Consider the following 8,127-nt stretch of genomic DNA (forward strand, 5'->3'; position numbering starts at 1 on the left):
AAAATGATTTCCCCTTTTGCTTTTAAAAAAGGGAAAACCATATTGGAAGTACCTATATTTTTTTTAATTTTAATTTGGTACCTATGTGTTTTTTTGTTCTTAACTAAATCTTTATTTTTTCTATTAACATCATTAATCCTTATGTAGAGACTAAAAATATCAATAGAACAAAGTTATAAGAGCTAATGTTGCTAAAAAGATAAAATTAAATGTTTAATTAAAGAGGAAAAAACACATAGGTACCAAATTAAAATTAAGAGAAAGTATAGGTACTTTCAATATGGTTTTTCTTTAAAAAATGGTCAAGGTGAAAATATCCCACGTTTTATGTTTTTCCTATGAACCAGGTGTATCCTGAAAATTTTTACTTAAAAATAAGACACATGAAAGATATTTTAGTATAAATTTATCTTAAAAATTTAAAATTATAATAATATTTTTTTCTATTATTAAAAATAAAAATATTAACAATCAGTATTATTATTTTAACGATTAACGTTAATTTTTTAATAATGAGAGACAATATTATTATAATTTTAAACTTTAAAAATAAATTTATATTCAAAAATACATTTGATTAATAAAGATATTTTAGAAAAGACAACGCTTTAATCTCTTCAAATTAATTAACTGATTCTTATAATTATAACCAGAGGTCGTATAACCCAAAAATGTCATGCCTTATGATCGTTAGACACGAAGTGGACCGTATCACATGTAAGTATATAAACTTACAACATCAAAATAGAGTGCTACGTGGGATTTTTTCTTTCTTCTTCTGGTTTACCCAAATGATAAATTTTCACTTGAAATACAAGTATGTATGTATTTATTTATTCTTGTGATTGTAAAGCAACTAAAGGAAATAAAATTGGGAATTTTAATCCTAAAGTTGACATCATTATGCATCAACTAGCATGCATCATCATATTGATGTTAACGTGCTGAATCATGAGGGTCAAAAATAATAGTGCTTTGAAAGAGAATAAAGGGTGTGACCTCTTTTTTCATGCTTACATATAAACTATCATAACGGAAAGATACCACATTTGAATCACAAGGGCACCAAAATGTCTACTTTTTTTTTGGGCTCGCCCAAAATGTTTATAAATAATTTTTTGGACAAATAATAAATTATTAAAATGAGTTTGATGGGTAATATATAGATTCCTGAAACTTTGATGGATAAACCGAGCTTCCATTTTTTATATTTATACAAGGGAGCCTTTTTTTTTTTTGGACCAGAAATACAAGGGAGTTTTTCAGTTTATACTTCTCAACGTTTTTTAGCATCGTGCTTCTTTTAACCCTAAAATAATAACTTGCTGAGTAATACCCCGGTAAGTTATAATTTTTCAATTTTTTCTTCCAAAACAAAATTAATAGATTTAAAAAATAAATGTAACTCCTCAGAAACCCAAAAAAAAAACCCCCAATAAGCATCGTATACATTTAAAATAAAAAAACTATAACTTCCAAACAATAAATATTTATTCTTCGGAAAAAGCCAGTTAATTTAAGGAATCTTCCCACTTGTATAATCAAATTTGCACTTCCTTTATTATATTTACTTATTTGATTGATCTTTACAGTTAATGAATTGATTGTTTCCCGAGTTACGTCTCTGGCTTTTTATAATAAACTACAGATTCTCGGAAAATACAGACATGATAATAAATAACGAGGATAAAACTTAATAATGCTTTGGAAGGAAACAAAGGAAAATTGACAACAAAAAGAAAAGTAAGAAGCTAGATATACTCTTATACTGACATTTTAACATATTATTAAATAACTAAATAATACTCATCTGGTCTTTAATATAAGACCTAATTATTGAGTTGATTTTCGTCTTAAATATAAAAACTATTTTTCATATTTATTAATTTTTTCTAAATTATCGCTAAGGATATTTTCTCAACAAAAATTAAGTAGAAGAAGGAGAAAAGATATTAAAAAAATTATTATGATATTTTAAAAAATATGTCATATTTTTTATAACCAACTAACTTACCTAATTTTTTTTAATTTAATTAAATTAATTAAATAAATTTTATATTAAGAATTGAATGAGTACTAGCTTGAAACCTAACAAACAAACAAAAAATTCCAAAAAGGCTAACGCACGTAACGGTTAAAAATATCCGTTCAGCGGATGACAGTCTACTCCTGAGAGCCCAGTAGGAACATCACCGGCTGGCAATGACTGAATAAAATACTCCCAATAGACAGCAAGCGTTTAAAATATTATCGTTATATTATTGTTTTATAATTATTAATAATTATTTGTTTAGGATTCCGTTTATGTAAGGACTACATATAATATATGATGTGTGTCTCCTTGATGTTGTAAACTTGTGTCATGGATTCACATAAATATTTATATGTTTTTTTTTCCTAAGGGCTAATTGACGTGAGACAAATGTTGCAACATTGGGTGCTCAACCGCAGGCTTGTTTTGCCCCATATCACAAAAAATTTAGGCAACACATTCCATAACATATTTTGTTGTCTGGTCAGTTTGTGAAAGGTTACCAGGTAGTATGCCTAGAATTCCATATTTCTAACACACATGTTAAAAAAATTATTTAAATTAGTTATTTATAATAAGTATATATTATATTTTTTAAAATATCTCTATTAATTATGTATATGAAAACTACTTTTTGATTGAAACTCTTTAACATGTGAATCAGTTTATGAATCATTTATAGAAAAAATAGATAAATATTACAAATAAAGCGGGTTAGGTTTTATATGTATGACCAAATTGAATAATTAACTAACTCTTATATTAAAAAGAAAGTTTATATAAAAGTTCATCAGTATTGTATTAAATGTTTACTATAAGATTTTAATAAATTTTATCCCTTGTGTTTATATTTTTTTTAAGATTAATTTACCTAACACGAATACGATACACAAACCAGTGTGATCCAAAAGTATTTTAAAAACATCAAATCATATAAAAACACTAATTTTTACTCGCCTTTGAAATTTAGTTAAAAAGAACCTCCTAAATTTTCAGGACTGTGCATATAACATTTACCGTCAATTACTGCGTGGCTCTTTGCTCACGAAGCATGATATACTAATTGATTATATATTCCTTTTTTTTTTTTGAGCAGATGATCACTTCAAGCATGAATTATGTGTAAATAACACTTAAATTTTAAGTCATGCACAGATAAATTTGTTGTTGTATTATATATATATATATATTAATAAAATAGCAGATAAATTTGGTAAATTTGCTCGGAACATAACAAAAATTTGAAGCTTTATATGGTGGAAGTTGACATTAACTTGACGGGGGGGTTGGAGAGATAGAGAGAGCAATTGTGGGTTCAGATTTTATGAAAGCAACCTGACCTTTTATTCACTCTATCCTCCCAACTTGTTATGTCATGCTGATTCTCTCTTTTAATAAACTTTACATGGTGATTGGTGCAGGCCAAACAAGGGAAGATTATTATGTAAAATAAAATGTTTATTACTGTCTCCTGTCCTTAATATAAAATCCTATTTGATTTTCATTTTGATCCTAAATATAAGATTCCGGTTAATTTTGTTCCTCATATTTATATATTTTTTTCAAAGTAGTCATTCTAATAACGATAGTTTTAGTCAATACACTTGATTAGCAAGGATATTTAGAAAAGACAACACCTACTTAGGACAAATAACTAATTCTACTTATTTTTTTAATTTTCTCAAATTAGTCAACTGACTCTTATAATTAGGATCAGAGATAGTATATGCTATCTTATTATTATTATTATTATTCCTTTTTGGGCATACTATTTATAGGAAACAGGGTTGTCGAAGTACAATTTCTTTTTTCTGGCTTCATGATGCTATAATATTCTTTCAATGTGATTACATTGAGCCTTGGTTCAAACAAATGTCTATTCCCTTTATCATATTTATAAATTATTTTTAATATATTTGACCGAAACTAAAAAAATTCAAGTCTCATTAACTTTGTATTAAAATTTAACAATTTTTCAAATTTATCCTTATTTGTTGGCAACAAATTTTGGGAGAATCTAAAAAAAATTTGAATCTCAGAATTCTGAATCAATCTTTTTTACTATACTCTAATAACAATTAATAACATTTAGAAATCAAATAACAACATATTTTTGTGATATTTTAAAATTTTAGTGATATTTCTTTAGTTTTTTTTAAAAAAATTATCCCTGTTTATTTAATATATGCTATATCCTACCTTATAAATGGAATTAAAAAAAGTAACTTTATTAACGTCTTGCAATTAAATGGAGGAAGTAATGAATATTTGAAAGTATACTTTGAGTTCATGAGCAGGCAAACTGATTGAGGCATATTCAGATCAGATGGATTTGGATTTTCTGAAAGCGCAACAAGAAAAAAAAAAAAGTAATAATAATAGCACAGAGGCCTAAAGAAAGAAAGTTGGAGGGCTTAAAGTGGAACACCATAGGGCCGCCCCCTACTAACTAATCCATCCAACCGCCGCTTTTTGTCCCCTCGTTAGGCCGAACCGTCTACTCCCCTCCCTCTCTCTCTCTCTCTCTCTCTCTCTCTCGTTAATTATAGGAAAATTACTTATGTTTACTGCCGCAAAAGATAACTTCTCATCAGCCATGACATGTTACTGCTGTAAGGTCCCAAAAAAAAAAAGGTAAAAAATCATACTACAACTGTACTATTCCAAAAGTCAATAAAAAACGTAATAATGGTAAGGCGTCCTCCCACTTTAATTTTATTATTTATAAATTCGTCTACTTAATCAAAAGGCACATATTTTCTAAGAGTAGTTTTGGCTGGCCAATCAATAACCATAATAGCCTATATAAGAAAAATTACACATAACTCTTAGAAAATAAGCCTGTTAAATTTGATGTATTATTAATAGGTCTCATGAATAATTTGTATAAAAACACGTGAGATGTGAATTATAAATTCTCAATTAAACCTTAAGACCACGAAATTAGAAATAATCTTCTTATAATATTTCCAAGTCAAGTTTAAAAATTCATAACTCATTTCACGTGTTTTCTTAAAATTTCTCCATTGTGAATAAAAAAAACAATTACCATAAGCAATGAAAAGTAGCAAAACTCCCGAACAACAATAATAATAACGTAAAAAAAAAAATTACAAATGTTATTTCTTGTGACGCACAGATTTTATGTGTCTCCCAAAAAATCAAGTGGCTTTTCGGCCCAAAAAAAAATCAGGTGGCTTCTCTCTTTCTCTCCCTTTTTTTAAAAAATATGCAAGGACAAGTTACAAGCTATGAAAGGAAAAAAAAAATAGAAGTAGCACTTCTAAATAAATTAAGGAGGTGTTTGGAAAATATTAGAAGCACTTTTGAAAAATATATTTTCGTAAATCGAGATAAAGTTTTTTACATATTTAATTCGTATATCATAAAAATATTTTTAAAATTATAGTTTTGATTTCATCCAAACACCCGTTAAAATATGCTAAGATCAAGTCCCTATTTGTACTGTAATTAGGCAAGAAAATGTATTGATTCTGCTGCATTTAACATGGCTGAAGAGGGCTCACATAGAGCCGGGAAAAACGGGCCGAGCCCATCGAGCCGGCCCGTTTAGGCCCTGAAATTACGAGGGCCGGGCTTGATATTTTTCTCTTAAAATGAGAAACAAGCCCTGAAGGGCTGGCCCTGGAGGGCCGAGGGCTTAAAAGGGCCGGCCCTGGAGGGCCGCGGGCCAGCCCTTTTAAGCCCTTTTATAATTTTTTTATTTTTTAAATTTTTTTATATAATATTAATGTTATTAATTTTTTACATTGTTAATAATATTTCAAATATTTAGTTATTATTATCATTTTAAAATTAAATTTAGTTTTAGACAATAATTTATCCAATTAAATTTTTAAAAAATCGGTTAATTTAGACTTTAATAATGATTTGATTTATATTATATGCGTTGATATTTTTAAACTATATATATATTTGATAATAGAATATTTTTATACTTATATAACTTGTGATTCTATAATTTGAATTAGAAATTCATGAGTTTCAACAACAATGTTTCTCACATTAAAGTAAAATAATAGTTAGATTGCAAAATTCAAAAATAAAATTCTTATAAAGAAAAAAAACTTGATATTTTTGTTACGAAAGAAAAGCATACTTATGAAGAAAAGTAATTAATTATAGTGATAATGAAGTTTCAAAAGATTAATGATAGTGTTTATTTATTGCACAATTGCATTATAGATAAAACTTTTAGATATTGTTATCTTGTTAATGAATGTTTTAGATGTTCTTAGATGTTGATGAATATTTATATATAATGATATTTTATATTTGTGACTTAATTTTATTCATATTTATGTCTTTTATTAATAATTTCATTGGTTTATTTTTATATTTTTATTAAAAAAATTTGATAAATATAAAAAAATAGTATTTTTCCTTAAACGGGTCAAAAGCCCGCGGGCCGGCCCTGGCCCTGTAGCTTAAGGGCCGGGCTTAGCAAATTGGGGTATTTTTAAAATTTCAGCCCTGGAGGGCCGGCCCTTTTAAGCCCGCCAGTCCTGAAGGGCCGGCCCTGATTCCCGGCTCTAGGCTCACATTAGCCGAGCAAAGTCCGCATTATTGTCTCGTAAATTCAACCTCCCATTTCTTTCTTTAGTTCGCCTTTTATGATGGAGCAACCCATGCGTTTCTTCAACTTGCCATCGCTCCTTTTCCTCCCTTCCTTCTTTTTTTAAATACTGTAGATTTTTTTTTTATTTTACAGTCATCCTTCCAAATATGTTATTGAAAAGCCTGCTTGTCTTTCCTTCCCCCCCCCCCCATAATCATGCTTTATCCAACCGATGAAACACACGTACTTAGGGAGGATTAAACATGTGTTAGTTGAGTTAAATGACCCCAACTTGTTTGTTATATACTATTCCACATTCTTATATAAGATCTTGTTTGACTTTTATTCTATTTTGAATATAAGACCTCAACCTACTCTATCTCTCATATTTATACTTTTTTTCAAGGTAGTCTTTCTAAAAATGGTAGTTCTAGCTAATACACTTTATTAGTCAGGATATTTTAAGAAAAATAATACTCCTCCGGTCCTTATTATAAGACCCAATTTGACTTTTTATTTGGTCCTAATTATAAGACCCAATCCATTTTGTCTCTTATTTATGCATTTTTTTCCAAGATAATCCTTCTAATAATGATAGTTTTAGTCAATATACTTAATTAGCAAGGATATTTTAGGAATGACAACACTTATTTATTATAAATAACCAACTTAACTTACTTCATTAATCTCCTCAAATAAGTCAATTGGGTTTTATAATTAGGACCGAAGGAGTACCTATTTATTACAATACAAATAACTAACTTAACTTATTTTTTTAATCTTTTCAAATCAGTCAGCTAACTTTTATAATTAAGACAAGAAGTAGTATTATGATATAAGAGTAGGTTTTTTTTTGTCAGGAGATATACCTGTGTTTAATATCTAATAGTGCCTCCCATAAAACTACCTCTAATACGATGTGCCTAAAAAAAAAAAAAAAAAGAGCAGGATAGTTTTTTGCCCCCCACTTTTGTGTTGTATTCTATACCTTGAATGTTATAAGCTTTTTGAAAGCATGCGTCGCACATTCAGGAGGGCTTTCCACAGCTCACTCATATGATGGTCCGTATCAAACATCTGACGGATATATGGGCCCACATCCACACACCCCAGACTTCCACTTCCTACACCGAACAAACCCACCACAAATCTGCGGATAAAGGGGTTTTTTTTTTTTTTTTTTGGGCAGCCGCTTAAGAATGAAATATTTAATCACGCTAGTGGTGGCAGAGATGACGCTTTAGGAAGAGTTATGCGCTTAATAACATTAATTTTCTATTATCTCCCAGGATTGTCGCAGGTAATCAAGCAATCACGCTATGCTTCTTTTCATGCTACGAATGTGACTTAGGCCTGTTTGGGTGCTCCAAAACCATGGTTTTAGAAACACTTTTTCGCAAAACGAGGTAACATCCTCTACATATTTACTTCGTAATCTGTAAAAGCACTTCTGAAACCATGGTTTGGTTTCTATCCAAAACTCCCTTATTCAATGTTTTGAAAGCTGGATTAGAAT

The sequence above is a fragment of the Neltuma alba genome, unplaced genomic scaffold, assembly GCF_004799145.2.
Source record: "Neltuma alba isolate B1F8T4 unplaced genomic scaffold, ASM479914v2 tig00011487_pilon, whole genome shotgun sequence".
NCBI classification, from domain to species: domain Eukaryota; kingdom Viridiplantae; phylum Streptophyta; class Magnoliopsida; order Fabales; family Fabaceae; genus Neltuma; species Neltuma alba.